The 21,597-nt window shown below is 46.0% G+C and overlaps 1 protein-coding gene across 5 annotated transcripts in view; it reads left to right on the plus strand.

The window, feature by feature from the left end:
* The window catches only part of AXIN1 (axin 1), a 76,746-nt gene that overhangs the window by 3,638 nt on the left and 51,511 nt on the right, over positions 1 to 21,597 (plus strand). The gene's annotated exons all lie outside the window — the stretch shown is intronic.

Below are 21,597 nucleotides of genomic sequence, written 5' to 3' on the forward strand. Positions count from 1 at the left end.
GGTTGGCCGTAGCCCACACCAGCAGAAGGTCCACATTCAGTTACTGTAATGCAGGCGAGTACAGCTTGTCGTAAGACTTCTCTCTGTAAATGCACCAGGAAATTGTTGTGATGAGCCACAACTAGAAGCTGCAGGAAACTTGCAGAAGATACTCTCACCTCGACAATGTTTATATGAGTGAAATGGGGTTCACGGTGCTCCCTGATGATGGTGCTGCTTTGCACACGAGATTCCCGGTGCTGAGTTCTAGTGGTGTCAGAGTCAGAATCACTGAATCCAGTTAAAACCGTTCCCTGCTGCAGCTCTTCCCTTCATCAAAGTAATTGCTGTTTTTCTTAACTGGAGGAGTTGCACAGTTTTGCAGCCTGTTTTTTTTCTGGGTCCCCCACCCACTTCCAGCCAACATGGATTTTGAAACTTGCTGAGAGCTCAGTTAAAATTCCAGACAATTAACTTAGCAGGGAGCTCTCTGGGATCAATAAGCGTGTGTGTGTCTAACCCTTGCTGAATCAACAGAACCCGGCCAGAACACATTCCTACTTTTTTTTTTTTTTTTAAATAAAATCTCCTTGTTTTAAGACCTGCTTAGACTAAAATCTGACGCTTTGTGAAGATTACGAAATGAAGTAGCTGAACTGTCCTCTTCAAAGCCGCCTGCCTCATGAAAAGCATTTCTGTGTTTAATCTCCCTGGGCTGTCCCTTTAGGCTGGCAGCTGGAAACGCATCCCGCCCCGCGCAAGGTCTCGGCGCCTTTCAGCTGGCAAAATGTTTTCGGTTTGATTCTTGTTTTCTTACAGATTTTGAGGAGGGGGTGTTTGTTGCATGTGAAACTCTTTGGGGAAAAATAATAAGGGGGGGAATTCGTGTGGACTCCCACTGTTTTAATCGGGAGTCAAAAAAAAAAAAATCCCAGGGTCTTGGGACTTTCCCATGGAGTTAATAAAAACCTTGAATGTCTCTTGAAATGCATTTTCACTGGGCAGTCGGGCACTCACCATAAACGAAGGATTAGAAAAGTCTACAATTTAAGTATCTTTTTATTTAAGCGATAATGACTTTAAGATTGAAAATAACTTATTTGAGTTCAGATGTGCTTAGTTTCCTTACTAGAGCAGTTAGCAAAAACCTGAATGCAAGACTACACTTCTCATCTCCAGCTTCAGAAAAAAATGCACTTTACCCATGATCTGAATATATCTGTGCCAGATTTTAAGATGGTTTAAGAAATGTGCTGTGAAATAGAAGCATTTTGGAGTAGAGTTCCTCTGTCTTGGACATTTTCATACCAGATTGGATCAACATGAAATAACTCTTTACCTGGGGGATGGAGGTCAGAAGAAATGCATTGCTATTAATTTGTAGCGTCCAACAGCCTGTCATTGTGGCTGCTGACGCTCAGTTGACCTGTGGGTTGGGGAGGCACAGAAACATTTACCGTTGTCACCAGAGCAGGAGTCATTTCTCAGCCTGGAGTAACTGAAGATAAGTGATTTATTTTTTGAATGTTGGTAGGTCAGCTCTAGTAGTGTCCAGAGCATCGCTATGGAAGATGATGCTGAGCTGCGTAATCTCTGCATTTTTTTATTCTAAAAAATCTGCTGAGATGCTAATTTATGAGGTGATTGTTCCTCTTTGTGCAAGACCTTGTGGTTGAATTAACTTACTTCATGGATGTTGTACAGCAATAGCTGTCTTGAATAAGCTGTTTCTTGAGCTGTAGCATCTTTATACTGCAGACCTTTTTGTTCATTTACTTCCTCACCTGAGTAACTGTGCTGGAAGCTGGTGGAGCTGCTTGCAGCAAGAAGCAGTAGCTGCGTGCAGCATTTGAAAGGCTGGATCCCAATTTACTTTGAAAATTTCCACAAACCTTTTTTTTTTGCTCATGTGTGGAAGAATTTCTTATTTCTGTTCTTGAGGGAATGTTGAAATAAGCTGTTTTGCATTATATCTGAGGGCCTGTTTAATCTTCCCAAGATTGAACTTCCATTCCTTGACTTCCATGGAAACCCTAAATAAAGAGGAATCTGAGCAAATGCAATAGAAGTATTTCTCTGTTAGCAAATGAGCATCTTGAATCAGCTCCAAATTTTTTTCAGCAGAAAGTTCATAAATCTTGATGCAGTAGCTCTGCTCTCGGGAGAGCAAACATAAAAAATTCCTCAAATGGCAGAAGACAACCCGTTATTAGTGTTGGGTGTTTTGAAGGTGTGCGAACGTGCATGCGTGTTTGAGAATATCCTGAAGCCAAAAGCATCGCTGTTACCCACTGTGTTTTTGTATGCATAGGAAAAGGCCAATAGTCATTATAGTTAGGCTCCTGCAAATTAATTGGACATTGGTCATGGATCAGTGAACTTCAAAGAGGGCAACCCCCGAAGATCTCCGGCATTAACTCGCAGCTTCCGAAAGTGACACTAACGTGGTTGTGAGGGCGGCTAAATCGTTCATTAACCTTCTGATGCGCTGGGACGGCGTTCCTCGGATCCCATGAGCAGAAATTAAACCCGTGCCTGAGAACCACCCTGCAGCTTGGGTTTCGAGCGCTCCAGGAAAACGCCCACATCTTAAAAAATTGGAAATTTGGTGTTTGGTGGTGAAAGGCTGCAGTCATGTCTTTTGTCGGGGTTTCCTCTGCTGCCTCCTTAGCTCGGCGTCGGAAGGGGCTCCCCTCCCACTCCCAAAGCACAGGCGAGCAGCGCTCACAGCCGTTGCCTTTGCTTTCTTCCCGTGGTGGGAAGTGAGAAGAACATATGGTGTTACCTGCGAGCAGCTCGGCCTTCGTCTCTTCGAAAGCCGAGCAAACTGGGAGGTTTGGGTTGGTTCTGCCAATTGTTTTGGGTTTTGACCCACGTCATGAAGTGCACAACGTGAGGAAAAGGAAACCTGGACGATGGTGATGAGAGGACACACGGTGGTGGGTGAAGTGTCCAGATGTTGAGGAGTGTTGTGGTGGAGCTGCTGTGCACAGGTGGAGAAATTTTGCAAAGAGGGCTTTAATATACACGTGGGTTTGTTTTTTTTAAAGGAAGCTGACTGCATGATCCGAGCTTTAATTTCCACAGTGCCGAGCTGACTGAGCTGATGGCGTTTCACAAGTGTTGGTGGTTCAGATGAAAAGGATTCATGATGTGTTCTCCACCAGGGCTGGTAGAAACCACCAGGAGAGCCCTTATGCTTGTGCCCACGTACTGGCAGCCTCTCTGGACACGTGTGAGGGCAGCTCTCCCCAAAACATACAGCCAGCACTTCTTCCTGTCGGGGTATGCAGAGAAAGCAAGTGGAGAAAAGCTGAAGGTGCATTAAATGGGATGTGACAACCTGTGGTCTGAGACAACGCAATGACAAATAGTAACACGGAGAGGAATGGTGTCGGCAGGTTCAGGGAAGTTGCAGGATCTCTCCATTGTTTAAGCAGCATAAACGGTCCAGCGGTCAGAAGCTGGGCCTGCATCAGAAAGAAGCTGACATTTAGCTGGCAGACCTAATTTTGAGGTTTGCTGCTTCGTTCATAATTAAATATTAAATTGCACGCTTCTGACTCAAGAAGTGGTGAAGGAATCGGTGTTAATTGTACCGAACGGGTGAAAAACTGGGGATGCAAAATCACAAGCGCTGATGCAGGAGCAGTCTGTGTTTAGAAAGTTTAAGTCATGTTACTGTCTTACTTATGCTTCTTTTAACTGGGGAGGCAGCATGTGCATCTTGGAGTTAGGTTATTGAAGCTTCATGAGACCTTGTTTGATGGAAAAAAAGGAGCTACTGGATGTTACACCCATACGTAGATGCGGAAAGAAAAGTTTTGGGTGCTTAGCTTGAATTAAAATAGCTGGGCCCATAACATCACTTGTAATCAATACAACCCTAATTGGAGTCTGTGTAGAGCAGTGGCTATTTCCAATTTTAAAGAAAATAAGTTATAGAAGAATAGTTTTCGTTCTGCATTGTTCTTGAGAGAAGTTAGTCTAACGGGGAGGTGGGGTCTGATGCTAGTAGCGGTAAGTGGTAATTTAGTGACTGGAGCACTGTAAAATATCCAAGGCAAAGACTGATGGTGTTTTTGCACAGAAGTTACGCCAGCTTTTTTAAATACATTGTTAAGCTGATGAAACTTCTGCGTAGAAATGCTTACATTAACGGTGTAAAGTATTTATACTGGCGGTTGCCAAGTTTTAAAATGGGTTTTATTTGAAGAAGAATACCTTTTGTGCCCATAGCTTTGCCTCTACTCAAATCAAGATGAAGAAGTGGTGTATTTGTTGTTTGGTTATGGATCAGTGCTTTGGCTTCTTTTAAAAGACAGGTAGTTAAGCTTTTAGCACTCTCTTTTGATAAATGAATGGCGTTTTCTCCCCTCCTCCAGCAAACAACTACCTTATTTTGTTGTGATCAGGTTTTATTTGGGTTACAGAATCTTTTCTCTTAAAAGGACAAAAGGAGAGTTATATCCCCCTCTTTTTGGTGCTGGGGAGGTTCAGGTTGGACATGGCAGAAAAAAAATCTTCATGAGGAGTACAGTGCAACCCAGGAACAAGTCACCAGAGGGGAGGGGATCTCCATCCTTGGAGGGCTTCACGGCTGGGTTAGACAGAGCCGTGGTCTGTCTGGTCCAGTGTTGGTAATGGTCCTGTTGTGATGTGCGCTTACGATGATGGCACAAATCATGAAATACTATGTTTTGAGAACCAGATTGGAACGTGGGCTGGTTTGGGTTCTGCCTGGTTTCAGAAAGAATTGGGTGCTAAAAGGCTGAATGGGAGCAGAAGGAGCCCAGGACACTGAGAAGTGCCCCCAGGAGGTGGGCCATGATGTGGTACACCTTGGTTTTGATCTGCTGTTCAACTTGGCTTTATGTTTTAAGAGTTTCTTTGTTGTTGCTATAATAGACTAATCCCTTGAATAATTAGTTACCATTGGATGTTTCAAAAATGACTGTCTCTTGGATGTTTTCCTTTAATAGTCTGTTAGATCCTGGATTTATTAACTATTGAGACAGACTGTGAAATCCTGTTACGCCAGGCTTTCTTGGTGGAAAAGGGACCGAGAAGGGTGTGGGGCTGCTGGGTGAACACACAATGGCCTCACGTTAGGGTAGAGCTGTTGACTTTCCCACCTTCCCAAGCTGTGCAAGAAGTCCTCCCTGCCCGCTGGGCTGGGTCGCTGGCTGCCAGAGCGCACCATGGTTGGGGGTCATCCCTAGGTTTGGGGCTTCAGAAGGTGCTCCAGGACGTTACAGCACTGTGGCTGCATGGTGCAAGGCCGGGCGTTTGAAACAAATCATGGACCTGGTTTTATTAAATGGGTGAAAAGATCTGGTTTCACTATGTGTAGTGCAGAAAACTGCTGTTTTTTTAAAAAAAATCTCAGAACGGAGGTGCTGATACCCTGAATCAGTTCCTGGAAATATCATTGGATTATTAGGCTCATCCTTAAATCCATTAAGCAAATTACAGTTAATCAGTCAAATAAAAGGAGAGAGATCTTTTGCAAGGCCCTGTCTTTTGAGCCACATGCAGAAGCTGTAGTAATATTTTAATTTTCCATCTGTCAGTGAATGTATTCAATCACTTTGCTTCCTTATGTGGAGGATTTGAAATTAGAAACTGAGGTTAATTATCTGCATTAAACGAAATATGTGAAGACCACAAAAGCAAAAACCTTCACAATTTGATATGGTCTGTTAAGCTAGGCAGACTGTTTCAGGCAGAGAGGGGTTATTTTTCCCAGTTTTGTTCCAATTGAAGGGTTTTAGTCACAGTAATTGAAATGATTAAAAAGTCAAATTGCTGGTGAATATAATTCTGAGCATCTTTCTGGAAAGATTTGACACTTGGTTGAGAGCAGGGGTTGGCTCTGCTGGGCAGCGTGGGGCAGCCAGTGTTGTGCCGTCCCAGCGTGGGTGAGGCCACTTGTCCTTGGTGCCTCTTTATCAACCTCTTCCATGGCAATGGGATGTCATAGCTCTGCTCTAGGTTAGCGGAGGTGATTTGGAAGGGGAACCGTACCAGAGGAGAGCTATGCCTTTGACTGTATGTTATATAAAACGAGTCTGACACCATCCATCCTAACGCCAGTAATTAGCTAATTACTGCCTGCTTTGCTTGGAAGTGCAGCTTCGGAGTCTACAAAGAAGACAACACTCTTGGAAATACACCATCCCACAGCAGTCACTGGTTTGGGGATGATTTGTTTGTTAAAAGGCTCTGTGTTTTCCTACCATGCAGTACACACATGGCTCAGGTGTGAACTGCACCCGTCTCTGCTCATCAGGGGCAAAGCTGCCCCTTTGCTGGTGCAGCCCTGAATACCCAGCTCTGGGCACTTCAGGAAAGGTCTGACTCTTCTGGAGACACGCATCTTCTTGTGCCCCTCCACCGTGTGCCAGAGCAAGATGCTTTGCCTGAAGTCACGCTCAGAAATTAAATTGTAGCAGGTCACGCTTGCGTGTCAAAGCAAAACCATCCTTACTCGCAGCCCTGGTCTGGGTTCTTCACTGTTGTAAGGCAAGTCCAATGAATTTAAGTAGAACCGTTGCAGTTTTAAGTCAGATTACCCAAATTCTATAAAACCCATGTGGAAATTGGATTTTACCTTTGAAGACTCCAGAGTGCACCTTTGTGGTAAGACCTGGAATTTTTTTGGTCCTGTGGACCCCAAGATACAACCTATCCTTAAAGTACCAGCTTTTAGAAGGTCTTTAGCTGATCTAAATAGCTAATAGATGAATAGCTTTCATCTATCCTGATGAAAAACAGTGGAGGGAGGGAAAACTATAGCTAGAGGGAAAAACCTCTTTGAAATACCCCAGTTAGACCTTATGATAGTCCCTGGACCTACCTCCAGAGCTAATGACCAGAAGCTGTGGGGTTTTATTCTTCCTTTGGCTCTCTGACCCCCGCATATTCCCTGTCCTGTTGTGGACTGGAGAGTCTTGGTCCTCTCCTTCTCTCCATTTTCATGTTCCTCTTTTCTGGAGGTTTAGGGTTTTGTTATTTATCTCCAGTGTTCAGAGAAATGCTGGTGCTGGAAGGAGTGGTAGGAGTTGGGAGGTGGGATTGCCTTCTTTCCAGCAGTCCATGTTTAGGGTGGGTTAGCTCTGCTGGAAAGCCATGCCTTCGGTGTTCAACAGATTTACCCTATTCAATCATGAATTTTGGTCTTTTTCTTGGCTGGCAATCAGGATTTCAGACTAGGTGGGATTTATCTGTAAGAGGAGCTTCTTTGTTCTGCCACTGCTGCCAGGCTGGTCCAGGCGGTTGCTTTGGGACCTCCCGCAAGGACATGTATTCACGTGAGATCGATCATTTTGTAGCTGAGGACCTCTCCAAGCTTTCACAACCAAAGTACAAATCAGAGCCAAGTCGCAGGAGAGCTCCTGGGAATTACAGGTAGGATCCAGAGCTTGTCTGGTGTGGGGACTCTGTATCCAGCTGTAGCTACTGGGTTTGATTAACTTTGTCCTGGCTTTGCCCCACGGAAGTAAGAGCTGTAAAACCATTTGGCACCAGACATGCAAATGAGAGCTGAGATGAAGTGACTGTTACCCTCGAGGATCCCAAAAGAGGAATCAACAAATAGAAATTATTCTATTAGCAGGGGCAAAGTTCACAGGTTAACCATCGTGTCAAATCAATGAAATACAGCCTTGATCTCCTGCACAAGGGCTTTATTGTGTATAAATAAGAGTGCCTGAGCAAAGACAGCAAGTTCTTGCACTGTACCATTTGCAGCATGCTGAAGAAAGGGAAGCTCTGTACAGATTGCAGCACGAAATGCCTCCTTTGGACATTGGCTTTATTCTGGCTTCAAAAGATTGTAAAACATGACCTTGGAACCTTCTTGCTCTCCTTATGGCCCTATCCAGATTGGATTTCCACAGGGCATGTATTTTTTATTTTTTTAATAAAAAGTTGGGGTCTTTGGCTAAGAAGCCTTGTCTTTGTACTTCTAATTCAGTCCATGTGACTGTCATAACATTTATTTCTTAGGAAATGAAAAATGTTCCTTCCTGAGCAGAGGCACAGAAGAAAACTGTTGGGTACGCTGGCAACCTCAGGTGTGTGCAGCGTGTGTCTTCTGCTGATCTGCTAGCGCTTGATGAAGACCGTCACCCCAAGTCCTTTGTCCTTGGTCCATGGCTCTGCCATGAAAAGAAACAGCAGAAGCTGCCTTCTTTGTTGTGGAAGTATTTATATTTAATGTGTCTTTGAACATCTGCACATTCAGGGAAACTTTGTTTTCCTCTCTTGGGAAAAGCTACTTGGAAAAGGCTCACTTGACCCTCTTTCTTCAAGATGGACCAGTGCTGGCAAAAATAGACGAGTTTAAAATGAGATGGAAATAGGCAGTGAAGGATGTGTGGATGTGTCACTGCAGCTAGGATTTGTCACATTGTAAAACAGCGCTGTGGTTTTCCCCTCCAGATATATGCAGTGAAGTTTGTGACCCGGGGGTGATTTGAGTGTTGCCGGCTGGGGAAATGAGCCCAACTGGAAGCATTTGGGAAGGCAGGACATCCTGCTGCCCCTGAGCAGTGGGTTTGGGTCTTTCCCAGAAGAGGCTGGAGGAGCCTGCTAAAATTGATCCATAAACCTTCCTCCTTCTGAAGAGAGGAAGCTTTCCAAATGGGCATGGGAAAAACTTTCCTTTGGTAATCCTGGAGATAACAGGTCACGCAGCTTCACCCAGTGATTCTTGCACAATAACTTGTGGTCAGGCTGAAGTGTCTATTTTAGAAAGGCATCCAAGTGATGGGAGGTCACGCAGCATTTTTGTTATCTCTTCTCGTGGTTGGTTAGTTACTCTCACTGTTCCCAGTGTGCTCCTTATTGCTCACTTCAGTTTGTTCTAGCTTCAGTTTCTAGCTGCTGGGTTTTGGTGTGTCTTTGCAGGCTTTAGAAGCTCCAAATACTTTTGCATGTTTGAAAAAAAAAACCCTACTGAATGGGTGTGAATGTTCTCCTTAAGTGGCAGCAGCCTTGTTATGGAAGGCCCTTTGGTTTTATTAGACTTTTCAACGCTCCGGTCGACTGTTAAACAAGCCGTAGCTTGTCATGGTTGACAAACCTTCGTTCTGGTCTCAGACCTAACCTACCAGTTTAAAAGGCAGTATTCTTTTGTGTGCAGGTTTCTGGGTGGGGACCATCGGGCTTCTAAGGGAAATTACCTTGTGGCCTCTCTTTCCCCCTCCCACCTCAAATAAATTAAGTTTTGTGTTAACTGTTCTGTCACTTTGAAAGGCCAAAATAAATGTCAGGCTATGTTTTAGGTTTTCTGCTACCTGAGGTGGTCTGCTACACACTAAGAGTGCAAGTAGGTGGGAATATGTAATTATATTAAAAACAAAACAGCTGCACGATCAGTGTCAGCAGCTGAAGATAAAATGTAGAAAGTTTTCTTGAATGATTCATCCATAATTATTTAAAAACATGTTGAATTTATTCTTAAGCTTTGGAGGAGAATTCTTGCAAGGCTGGCGTTTGCTGTCCGTGATGTTTATACACCTGAGTAAATGCCTGTCTCAGCAGTTTGTTGGTGTTGAGTGCTCCAGATCTAAATCCCTTCAAAGGTAAACCCAGCACACCTTTGTCTCTGCTGGCCTTTCTGTCTCCAGAGTTTTCACTGGTGAGGTAGAACCAGTCGTAGCAGTGGCTGGCAGTAGCATAGGCAGGGTGCTGAGGCTCGCACCATTTTAATAACTGTTTCATGGAGATTTGCTCTCTGTAGGTTTAGATGGCAAAGGCTGTAGCAGCTAGATGACACAAATACACTGATGGGACTGGTGTAGAGGTGGTTGGGGAGCAGCTTTGTGTGCCCCCAGCCACGACAGCCAAGCTGTGGGCTGCATCTGCGCTCCTCTCTCTACGTCCTTCCAGCAGAATCTGTTGTATGGATTGGAGTGGTCTGGGGAAGAAGGGAGGGAGGTTCCTTTGGCTGGTCCCTCTTGGATGGCTGGCCACATCTGATTTTAGGGGTGTTGGAAGGTACAGCGCTTTTCCTTGGGGCGTGTCATTGCATGTGCTGGTGCTTTTTGCCCAACTGGGCAAAACGCAGTGTTTTTATTTTCAACTCTGGTATTCAGGAGAAGGTAGCCTGCGCTGAGAGAGGGGCATTTTTCACATGCTTCTCTCTCGGTGATTGCCAAGAAGTTGGAAATGTGCTACACAACTGACTGAAAATTGTTCGGGGTTGTTGTTGTTTTTATGCTAACATAGCACTGGCCCAACTCACCGGCCTAGATAAGCATCCGTGCAGGGCAGGGCTCTTGCCCACGTGGCCGGGAGGGCAGCTGGCACCGCAGTGGGTGTCACTGCGAGCAACCAACGCCTTGCAGTTTCGTCAGGTTCTGGGAGCGTTTTTCCTCCAGCGAGAGGCACGGCACGGCATGGATGCCTGCTGCAGCCTGCGCTGCCTTTCGCCTTGCTCCGCTGCGGCATTGCAGGGAGAGGAGGGAAAGGATTTCCGAGACTTGACATCTCGAGCTGATCCAGACGTTAGCAGGGTGCCCTCAGTCCCTTGGGACAGCTCACCAGTCAGGCTCCACTGCTCCATCGTGCTGCTTGGCTGGAAGAGATGAGCAAATTTAAGGAAGGCAGAAACCCCGGTGCTTGTTCTAGCCCCTCTCCTGCTGAGCCCTGCTGCCTGCAGCTGCGGCTTTAGTCAGGAGCTCAAGGAGGCTTTTCTGATCTTGCAACAGCCGTGGCAGGAAAGTCAGCTGGCCCCATGTTGATCTGTTTTCCTTTCTTGATGCAGCGCTGGAGCTCCTCGCCTTGAGAGCCAGCTATGCCTTGCATGTATCATTGACTTGGGCACTCTCAGCCTGGGAAAGGTGGCTTGTAGAGCTGTCGCAAGTAAGCTGATATCCCACTGATTTTTATAGTGAAGATGCTGGCCTTGCAGTCCTCCAGTGCCTGCCCACAGCTCTTCCGTATGCTCAGAAGGGTAGATGTATCCTACAGCTCATTAGATTTGCCTCACCAATGGTAGGATATACTTGAGAGGCAGCAGTTGCTTGGACTCCGCAAGGTCATCTGGGTTTTGGTCCCTTACGGTGACGCCCTGAGTCAGCTCTGCATGGATTGCTCTCTTTCTCACCTCACAGAGGTTATTCTGTCTGGAGCCATCAACCACATTGCCAGCAGTCAAGCTACGAGCAACCCTTTTTCTTTGTTAATTGCTGCCTGTGGCTTGGCACCAGCAGTGTCAGAAACCCTCCCAGGTAGCCCATCTTGGGCTGTGGACTTGGGTGTAGTGTGTTGCCTCAGGTGGTATGGAGTAGCCTAATGCTCTCACTTCCCAGCTTTGGAAATCATCCTGGAAGCCTGAGCTGAAGAAAGAGGGTGGGACTGGAGCCAAACCTCTCCTTCCAGATGGGACAGTAGTGGCAGGAACACCTATTGTCCACAAAGGTGTTGCCAAGCCACAGAAGGCAATTAGCAGGGAAGAAAAATGTGTTTCCTTTAAAATTTGATTTTTAAAAATAGTTTTTCTTGTTAAATTGAATGTATACACATTGATATGCCAAGTAGGCAAAATTGGGATTGTAAGAGCAAGCATCTGAAATTCTCTCTCATGTAGTTAGCAACTTCATAAAGCAGGCAGGTTTGTCAAAGAGGATTGTATTTAGTCCTGAGTGATAGCTGAGTATGAACAGGATCTATAACATTGGGTTTGCTCTGCCTTTTTTCACAGAGGACAAGTAAACCAGTCCTGCAGTATGGCAGAGAGGTCTCTTTCTAACCATATCGTTACCAATGCAGTTACGGTGGAGATAGTTTGAAAATACATTTTTCCTCCTTTTCAGGGTCACCTGTTAGCGTTGCAGATCTAAACTCTGTATTAAACAGTCAACCTCTTCGGGCCTTAAAAAGGTTTTCACAACCTCTCCGTTCCATACAGAGACCCTTCTGTACCAAGTCCCCCTCCCCAGCTGAGCTGCAGCCATGGTTTGTGTTTGTGCTAGGCTGCTGGATTTCACCTTTACTATCTTAGGGCTCGATGCATCAGTTTCCTCTGTGTTACCATATTTCGAGCGTGAATTTGGAAACAGAGAGCAGGATTTCAGGGGTGGGAAATTCTTCTCCGGTGCTGGGGTGAGCATGGAGAAGGGGGAACACAGAGTGGCAGTGCTGTAGCAGGGGAGGAGGCGAGGGCGATGGGGAAGCATCGCCTGCCCTCTGCGACCTGCAGTGATCCAGCCATGAGGAGGTGGAATAGAGAAGAGTGTAGATGGTGTGGCCCTGCATTGGCTGGGGACCTGCTGACCGTGCGAGCTGTCAGCAGCTGTTTGAGGTCAGAGTGCCCTCCAAGTCCTGGAGGAGTGCCTCATTAGTGCTTTGCTATTCTTCCTGTCTCCCGCTCCCCATATAGACAAAACAGGCGTGCGTCGCTTCTTGGAGAGAAGTGTGTTAAACCTTGTCCCAGGCTCTTTCGAGCATGTTGTTGGCTTTCCTTGGGTTAATCCTTCCTCCTTGCTCTTTCCATGGTTCCTGTGATGCAAGATCAGAAAAAACTGTTTCAGTATCTCACCATAGCTGATCATGGTTTTACCTCTCACCGGATTTCTTAAGATACTCATGCTGTCAGTAGGTACATCAGCCATGACCACCCTACCTGGTGCTGACAGTAGTCCCGCTTCAAGCTGGAAGTTGGACTACTCTGCTCATCCAGAGGACCTTCCAACCAATACCTCTGTGACATTAGTCTTTAATTAACTACCAAGCAGGTCATCCTCTGTCACGTGCATGTCTGAAGGACTTCATCAGCTTTTATGCAACGATGAGCCCTGCAGAAATTTATATGCTCATATAGTTGAAGTAATGGCACTAACAGCTGGATTGGTGACCAGGAGACAGGGAGCCATTTCTGCAAAGAACAGTGAAATAGAATATGAGAGCCCTGCTCTGAGCTGAAAGTGCAGTTCCAGCAACCCAAGCCACAAGAGCAAGGAAGAGCATTTTTTTCCCCTCAAAAAATATGCATCGAAAGTGATGGATGAAACTGCTATACTGTAACAGCCATCTACTGTCTAAAAGGTTAGGCTTTAAAAGGGAGAAAGGTATGTTTCCCTTCCTCTCAATCATTTAATGATTTTTAGTTTGCTGTTTGATCTTAGTTCTCATGCATTGACTGCACGGGAGCTACAGCACTGGGTTACAAATAAAGCAGGTGGCTGTTCCTTTAAAAACTATAAGGCTGAAATAAAATTATGCTGTATTAAAATCGAGCATATTTTTCAAATAACAGAAATAGAAGGAATGGATTTTTTTGTTGTTGTTTAGACTTGGTGTGCACATTATGATCCTTCCATTTTTTTAATATCTGATCTAAAATCTGTTCTCCTGATGGTGAATTTCTCTTTGCAACGTGGTGACCAGAGGTCCTGCATCTCACCTCCGAGGCCAGCTAAGGTAGAAATGGGCAATGCACTATTTTTAGAAATCAGCAGTGATACATTCCAGGAACTCCTGCAGTATTTTTCAGAACTGAGTTTGAAAGTTTTAAGCACAGATAGGGAAATATGTCATCTGTGTAAATTGCTCTAAATTACCTGCAATTTGTTGGGAGTTGCCATTTCTAAGTGCTTATTGCAACTGTAGATATTTGAGGAAGCTTTTGATTATCCTGAGCTTGTAAAATGTAATTGGCTATTTCTTAATTGTTGTCCTCTGTGAAGTATAATTACCTGTAATGTAGAGCTTTTTATTTGTCAATGCTGCAAACAGGAACTCAAGAGTGTCTGATTGAGATAAGTTTGGGGACTCCACCATGACTTGTAATTGCACCAGGTAAGTTGTTTGTACTGGGACTGGTCTCTCCTGTAAAGTCCTGGAGGTCTTCAAAGAACCTAGAAGCCTTAAATACCGTCTTTATGTATTGTTGTGCAGAAGTCTGGCTGTACTTTCCTAAAACACTCTTCAGACAGCTACTGTCTTCTTAGCAAGGTAGTGGCATCTCTTTATTCTGACATATTGTGTGAAGTTTCAGGAGGAATAGGCTGAATTGGAATTAATTGCTTAAATGCAGTTAATCAGAAGATGTGGTAGAGCTTGCTGACGTTCCTGAGAAATCAGTTAATTAAAGGTTAGCAGCCTGAAGGAAGCCGATAGATACAGAGAATCCCAGTTTGCATTGGTGTATGATGGTACCTGGACGTAGAGCAGATAGAGAATAGGGCCATACTGAACATGGATCTGCTGTGGACTAACAGCATGTCTTATCCCAGTCCGACATGTCTGCCCAGGGAGTTGGTCCTCATGTCCCATTTGTTGCTGCTGCTCAGCTGCCTTTGACCCAACCGTGCTGGCATTCCTCTAGGACCAGGGCATGTGCGGGAATGTGGGTCTGGGATGCTCAGACGACTTGGTTGGGGGGTATTTTGCATGGCCAAGGTCTGTCTATAAACTTCTGTCTGCCTGGGTTCGTGTCGTGCTTGCTTTTGCTGAAGCTTTCGTTGTCATCGTCCTCCCAAGCTGCATCTGTCCTAGGTGGGACATTAAATGTTACTGCGTAATTGAACTGAGACGTTACTGGGAAATTCTTTGTTGTAGTTCTGGGTGGTTTTCATGTTTTACAGCAGCAATAGAATCATCAGGTTAGGTACGTTCACCCCTCCTTCATCTCCACCCAGGCTTGGCTGTGCTGAGCCCAAGCACAGCTCTGGGGAGCAGTGGAGCAACATGTAACATAGATGGATGCAGCCAGTCTTGGGTTTTACATTTGGTGTATGGAGAGACATAAAGAGAAAATTAAGAGCCCTTTCATTGCTCTCTGCACCCCTGAGAGGTTCTGTGCCAAGGCAGGCTGGTTTGTGAACGGCTCTGGTCCCGTACCTGTGGATTTCCAGAACTTCTGTGTATGTGTATTTTCCTTGCATGCACTCTGTAGGTTTAAATATCCTCCCCACTGTGCCTTTAGAGCATGATTTAGAAGCAAGAGCCACTTGAGAGTGTCCTCCAGGAGCTCCTGGCCAATTCTGCCACCCAAAAGCAGCAGCATAAGCTTCCTTTGGAGGAACCTCCTAAAAACAAAACCTTAAAATAAAAACCCTCTTGCTAAACTAACTCTCCACAAACATAGAATTATTTAGTTTTATTTTTGCTCTTTTGATGGAGAACCGGTGCCGAACAGTTCTCAGGGAAAGCAGTGAGTCAGCTCGCCCAACAGTGACTCTATTGATAGATGGAAGGAGTGGCACTGAAGTCTGTCTAGTCATTGTTGGTGCTTGGCTGGAGCGCCGGGGGCTCCAAGGGCAGGCTCAAACACCTCTCGCCAGCCTTGGGAGATCAAACGCTATGAGTCAGGCGCAGAAAATCATGATAGGGCCCAAATTAATTAAATTTTTTTTTTAAACGCTGTTTTGAGAGCGGGAAGGAAAGGACACGCACGCACCAGGGTGTGTGGGACCCACCAGCTCATGTGTCATTGCAAGTTGACTTTTCTTGTGCCTCCCAAGCTTCTCCAGTGGAAACTCTGCCTAGTCCCTGCTCTGCTCCAAAGCGATGGGCCTGCCAACTTTCTCCTCTCTTGATATCATCTCATTTCTCACCTTTCTGTGTAAGGACACAAGGCAGAGGTGGAAAATAAACACTTAGCACCAGCACACCACTCTTATGTATCCCGTCTTCTGGTTATTTTTCAATTAAAAATGCATACAAGCCAGAAAACATGTCAAGAGGGGCTTTAATTCATTCTATTTTTTTTGTATAATTTTGGTCAAGGTGGGAGAGGTAGGGGATGGCCAGATGGTGGGGAGTGCGGCTGTGCTGCAGACCTACCAGTGGCTTTCCCCTGGGTTTTCCCATCTCCTTTTCCCAAGGCACGGCTTGCTGTCAAAGGTGGGGAACCACATCCATGAAGCCCACGGCTTCCAACAGAGCCTTGCCTATAAACCAAACCTTAAAGGTCATGGGCATGAAGGACCATATCCTATTAATGCACGAGCTCTTCATGCCAGCACCAATATCCCATGCCATGCCTTGGGTTGGTACCGTCTGCTGGGCAAGAGAGGGTTACAGCGGGCACTGAAGGCCTTAAACTTCACTTTGGTCTATTAAATGCAAGTGCCACACACTTTGATACCTCAGGCCATGCTGCCCCAAGCTTTCTTCAGGTGCTCTGAACACGTGGTGTTCACCTTCCATCTCACCAGGCACCAGGAGCCAGCCAATTTTCAGCATAACGCACAATCTCAACTATTTTATTGCTTAATTTAGGCCATAAAGTCCCTTTGATGTGTTGTGTAATGCAACGTTCATTCTGAAAAAGTGGGTGGAGTAGATTTATGGTATTATAAAAATAAATAAAATGCCTGGCAGGATTTTGAAACCACATGGTCATTCCTCCTCTCTCTGCAGATAAGTTGATTGTTGAGAGAGAAATCTTGCTTAATATCTAACTTTGGGTGATTTATTTCTCCAGAGTCCTTTCATCTCCAGCATGTATTGGGTTATCTGTGACTTCTAATCTGATTGTTTTAAGCATGATCAAAGAAACCAAGAGAATGCACTTTATTTTCCCACTGTATGAACAGAATGCTGTTTGTACAGTGCATTACATCACCTGTTCCTGCTGCTCCCAAGTCCTGCACCAAATGGCTGCGGTATAAATAGAAAACAGAATGGACTTGTAGGGGGTGATGAAATTTGTTCCACTTGCCGAGTAAAACAGAGTTAACTCAACGAATGCTTTCTTCACGCCCAACTCTACCTCGGCACACAACAACACGGGCTGAAAATGTTTGAAATAACTTGCCCCTGTGGGGTCCAGCCAGCATTCGGCAGCGTGGAGGAGCCGTTCTGAAAATCTGCGGGAGATGGCAGGCAGGGAGATTGCTGTCGTTGAAATTGCTGGAATTCTTTCCAGGCTATGCAAAGAAAGTTTGGCTTTGCATGGCATCCTGGTGTTGTTCTAGCTGCGATGGTCCACAGACAGGGTCTGTGGGGAGAGGTGGTGGCCATCCTTGCCCAGGCATGGTGCTGCAGGATCCCTGCACATGTGGAGGGCTTTGCCATCCCAAAGTAACCCCTCCATCAAAAGCAGCTTGCTTTTGGAAGGTCTGGAGGAGGTAGACCACAGGGACCCACCTGACTGTTGCTCCAGGATGCAAACTGTGCATTGCTGGGGGATAAGCACTGAGGAGCTGCGTTTCTCTGCTTGATCCTAAAGACCCCAAATTCAAGAAAGGATGTTTATTTTCTGACATGTCTTAATGCTTCACCACCACATAACCTCAGCGCTTCCTGGAGGACGGTTGTCCTCTGCAGCTTTGCCATGTCTCACCCTGCTAACCTCTCCCAGCCTTTTCGGGGACACTGAGCAGCATTTTCACTCCAATTATCTAACTGATTAACGTATTTAACTTGGAACATTTGTTCTCAGCCTGTGTTTGACTTTCAGTTTCTTGCTTCTCTTGCAGACCAGGAGGGTAATCTGAGGGCCTGAAAGCTTACTTGCTTTTCCAACCTGTAGCTGCTGCTGACCTTAAAAAAAAATTTAAAAAAAAAATCTTCTCTCCTTACTGACCTTGCCTTGACACACCTACAGGCCCTCATGAAAATCCCACCCTGGGTAAATAGCTCACGTTTTTATTCAGAGGAGAACTGCATGTGCCAAAGGGTCAGGGAAAATCATTTGGGAGATAAGTGGTGTTTTTATCTTAAGCAATTAGTCCTTATTGTTGGGTTTTTTTTTTTAATTTTCTAATTGGCTTGGAAGTTGTTCTTTTGCAGCATGTGGTCGCTGTAGGAATATTAAACTTGCAAAAATGGCTAAAACTTGTTTCCTCCATCCCATCCTGCCACCCAGCCTGCTGAGAAGCAGAAAGCCACTGGCATTTTTGACGTGCCATTCCAGCAGGATGAGATTAGGGCCACTATCTCCCCCATCAGCCTCCAGGTAGTGATCATCTGATACTTGTAAAGGTTTTGCCCATCCGTAATTAAGCTGCTGGTGGTTTTCTCTGTCTGTAGTCCCCAGGTTGAAGGAGCAGGAAGGAAGCGGGGAGAGAACCAAAGCATGGAGATTTCCCTTTGGATGTTGTTGTGATTTGGGTTAGGGTCGGGATGTGCATGGCTTCAGCAGTGCCAACTGTCCAGGCAGGGCCAGGTCTCCTTGCTGCACCCACCACCCAGTGCGATGGAGAATTGTCTTTCTCTGAGCAAACTGAGCCGCTCTGCAATTTTTCCAGTGAATTATAGGAACATGAGCTTGTCCTTCTTCCTTGAAAGCTGTGCAGCACCAACATGGGATTCAGTGAACCCTTCACAGTTTTCCTGCGGGGTGCTGAGCAGTGGGCATGACTGCACAGTTACCTGGCCTTGTCCTGCCCCAGGTCTGCGGCTGCTGGCTGAAGCAGCGATGCTGAGCTCGCTCTCCGGAGACTCACTGGCAGCGGCACGTTGCTCACCTCAAGGTCATATTGCAAAGGTTGCCGTAGCTGAAACACTTCTTGTTTATTGTTTGCACAGTCGTGGTGTTTGGGGGCCACCACTTGCTCGGTTGTAGGGGGGAAACATTATGGGAAGCATTAGGACAGGGGATATTCCAGCCCTCGAGGAGCAGCATCTTCCTTCGTGACATTTCATCTTCCTTTTGGCGTGGCTGGATGGTGGACAAGGGTGTCTGTCTGCAGCAGCTGGGAAGCTCCTCTGTCTCTGAGCCCTTGTGGGGGAAAGGGACTGACTTCTGGGGTGCAGACTGATGAAATGATGAGCTGAGCTTGCTTTATGGCCGTTTTATCGCTGCTCTTGCAGATCTGAGAGGCATCCGGTTGGACTCTGCGAGTTGATAGACACAGACCAGCACTGAAACAAACTGCATCTGCTTGAATTCACCAGTTGGGGTATTTAGGGTTTAATCTGTGTAGCCTTCCTTCCACAGCAGAAATCTGTATTTCAATGTGATACACTACTAGGTTTTTTTTCCTTCAATTGTTTTATGCAAAGGCACTTAACGAGTTGCTTCAAAAGCATCCAGAAGTGTGAATTACAGCTGATGTAATTAATTTGTGTTTGTGGGCCTGGCCCCCTGCAGTCTAGGTGGTGTGTTGGGCTGGCAGTTAAGAAGAACAAAAGTCTAATCTTGGAGAAGATGAGGAATTCTTTGACAAAGGTTAAGCCAAGGCCCTGCTGCCTTAGCATTTGTACTGGTGTCCCGTGGCAAATCTGTAATTTAAGCCGTCAACAGTAGGCAGGCTGTTCCTCAGCTAGCTTTAAAGCAGCAGCATCTCTGCTCGCCTACCTGGTTGTTTTGCAAAGCAAAGTCTTAAAAATGGTTAGGCATAAAACAAGACCAAGGCAACTCTAGATCCTAAGGTCACTGCAGGGGTGCCCATTGCAAAGACATTCAGAGCTGGAGCCTGCTGTGTGATGTCTCTCCTTCCCAAGCCCATCTCCGTGCTGTCCCCTGTCTCTTCTGCTCATCTATTCTCATCCATCCCACCCTGGGGTGAGCGAGCAGCATGAATAATACCAGGTGCTGCAAGGAGAGCTGGAGATGAAACGGGGAGGGAGGCAGACAGACCAGCAGGCAGCTCTGAGAGGGGAAACCAGCCTTGCCTTTCCTGCGGACTGCCTTGGCATGCTGAGCCCCAGCCCAGCTGCAGCAGGATTTAGTCCTAGCACACTTCCAGCCAGCATGCCATGGCAAGCTTCCCCAAGCAGCAGTTTCCACTTTTCCTCTTTGGTGTCTATTGTTTTGTTATTTGGGGAACTGGAATCCATGATCAAATTTGAAACGTGGTTAGCATTAGTCTCTGACGCAACGGGTTGGGATTTTTTTCCTTTCAGATTGGTCTGGGCCTGAGCACATCTTCCCCTGGACAACTTGAGGGGTCCACAGCTCTCCTGTGACCCGCACGCTCGGGCAGCGAGGCAGCACTGAGTTCAGTGCTGAAAGACCATCCTGTTTAGTTTCAGCAGAGCTGCAGAGTGCTGGCTTGGGCTAAATCGGGCAAATAGTCGCTTGATTGCAAGTGAGTTTCCAAAAGGGGGAGGCTGGCTGAGTGCTGATGGTTTAGATTTAGTCATTTAAGAAACAGCATCAGGAATACGTTACATTCTCAATTATTTTGATTTTAATCTAATGTGTTAATAACATCAGGCTCTTCAGATGAAAATGCATTTCCAAGTTGCTTTAAGTATTTGCTAGCAGAGTAAGTTGAAGACATATGTGAAAGAAAGGGCCATCTGATGAACTGCTATTGTTCTCTTAATTCAGCCCACCCCATTTGGGCCACTCTGCATGAATGGCTTTGTGTTTGCTAATAAAATCATGTTATGTTCCCTGCAACACATGGTCTGCATGTCCCAGCTAGTCAGCAGCAGTAAAACCTGGTTTTATAGCTTTGTAATGTTACCTTCTCAACTGTGGCTTCTTTTAGAGACAGCAGTACTTCTAGGCTTGGCCTTGGTATGCTTGAGCACACAGGGGTGGCTTTGAGAGCTGCCAAACCCCATGTCTTTGGTAAATCTTCCTCCTTTCCCTTGGTACCTTGGGCTCTTGCTCCTTGCATGGCTCGTCAGTGAGCCTGTGTACCTCCTCACCTAAAGGGTGCTGTGGTAGCACGTTGACCATTGGAAAAGAAATAGAAATGTGCTCCTTGGACTGCATCCTCTGCCTTCTCCCCAAAATGTCTGGACGAGCCCGAGTTGCTTCTTGGCCTGGCTTGGGGAGGGTCCGAGAGTGGCTGCAGGCTTCACAACCTGTTTATCTGCTGGGCTTCGGAGACCCAAAGGCGTTGTGGGAAGAGCCCTGCTCTTGCATGAGCCCAGGAGAGCTGCAACCAGTCTGATGGTTTCTTTGGGCAGTCCCTAAGACAGAGGGATGAAAATCAACCTCTGCCTTAGCACAGCATCTCAGAGGGGGCTGCTCTTAGCAGTTGGCTGGCAGTGGTCCTCCAGGAGCCACGTCCAAGCTGGGGGGGCAATCAGTATGCATAGCAGTTGCTCCCTTTCCTTGGCACATTGTTTTTTAAGGGCTGTAGGGTGGAGGGGATTAGACCAAGTTCTTAGGGGAGGAGAATAGCCAGCAGGGGATGGCTGGTCATTTTTGTTCCTTTTTGTGGCACAAACAATCTCTCCCTTACTACTGGTAGGGGCTCATGAGCCTTTGTGATGTTTATTAGACTGAAAGATTTGGAGACCTCTAGTCTAGATAGCTCTCCAACTGAGAAGGGAAATTTAGACACTTGTGATAGTGTGGCCAAAGAAATTACAATAAATATTTGGGAGATTTTAGTGTTTGGCATTTGTCAAGAATGGTTTAGCAGAATGAAATCTTTAGCGGAAAGGATGGAAGTCCAGCTGAAATGACAAAGATGTGCCTGGGTTGACGTTGGCACATCTTCCACACTTCAGGGATTAGAAGGAATTGTGTAATAGCAGCATAATGATCTACAGAATTGGCTCATTTAAACTTCAGCTGCTTTTGTTTAGGAGATGGACTTAAAATCTGAAACTGGGTCAAAATCTTTTCTTGCTCTAGAACTAAAAGTTCCACATGTTTCAGACTTCTGTTTGAAGAGAGCTCTTTCTTATCGCTGTTCAACCAGCCCTCCTAGGCTGAATTTCAGCCAGGCAGTTGACCTTGGCCTGCTC

This window comes from Strix aluco, chromosome 15, assembly GCF_031877795.1.
Source record: "Strix aluco isolate bStrAlu1 chromosome 15, bStrAlu1.hap1, whole genome shotgun sequence".
NCBI classification, from domain to species: domain Eukaryota; kingdom Metazoa; phylum Chordata; class Aves; order Strigiformes; family Strigidae; genus Strix; species Strix aluco.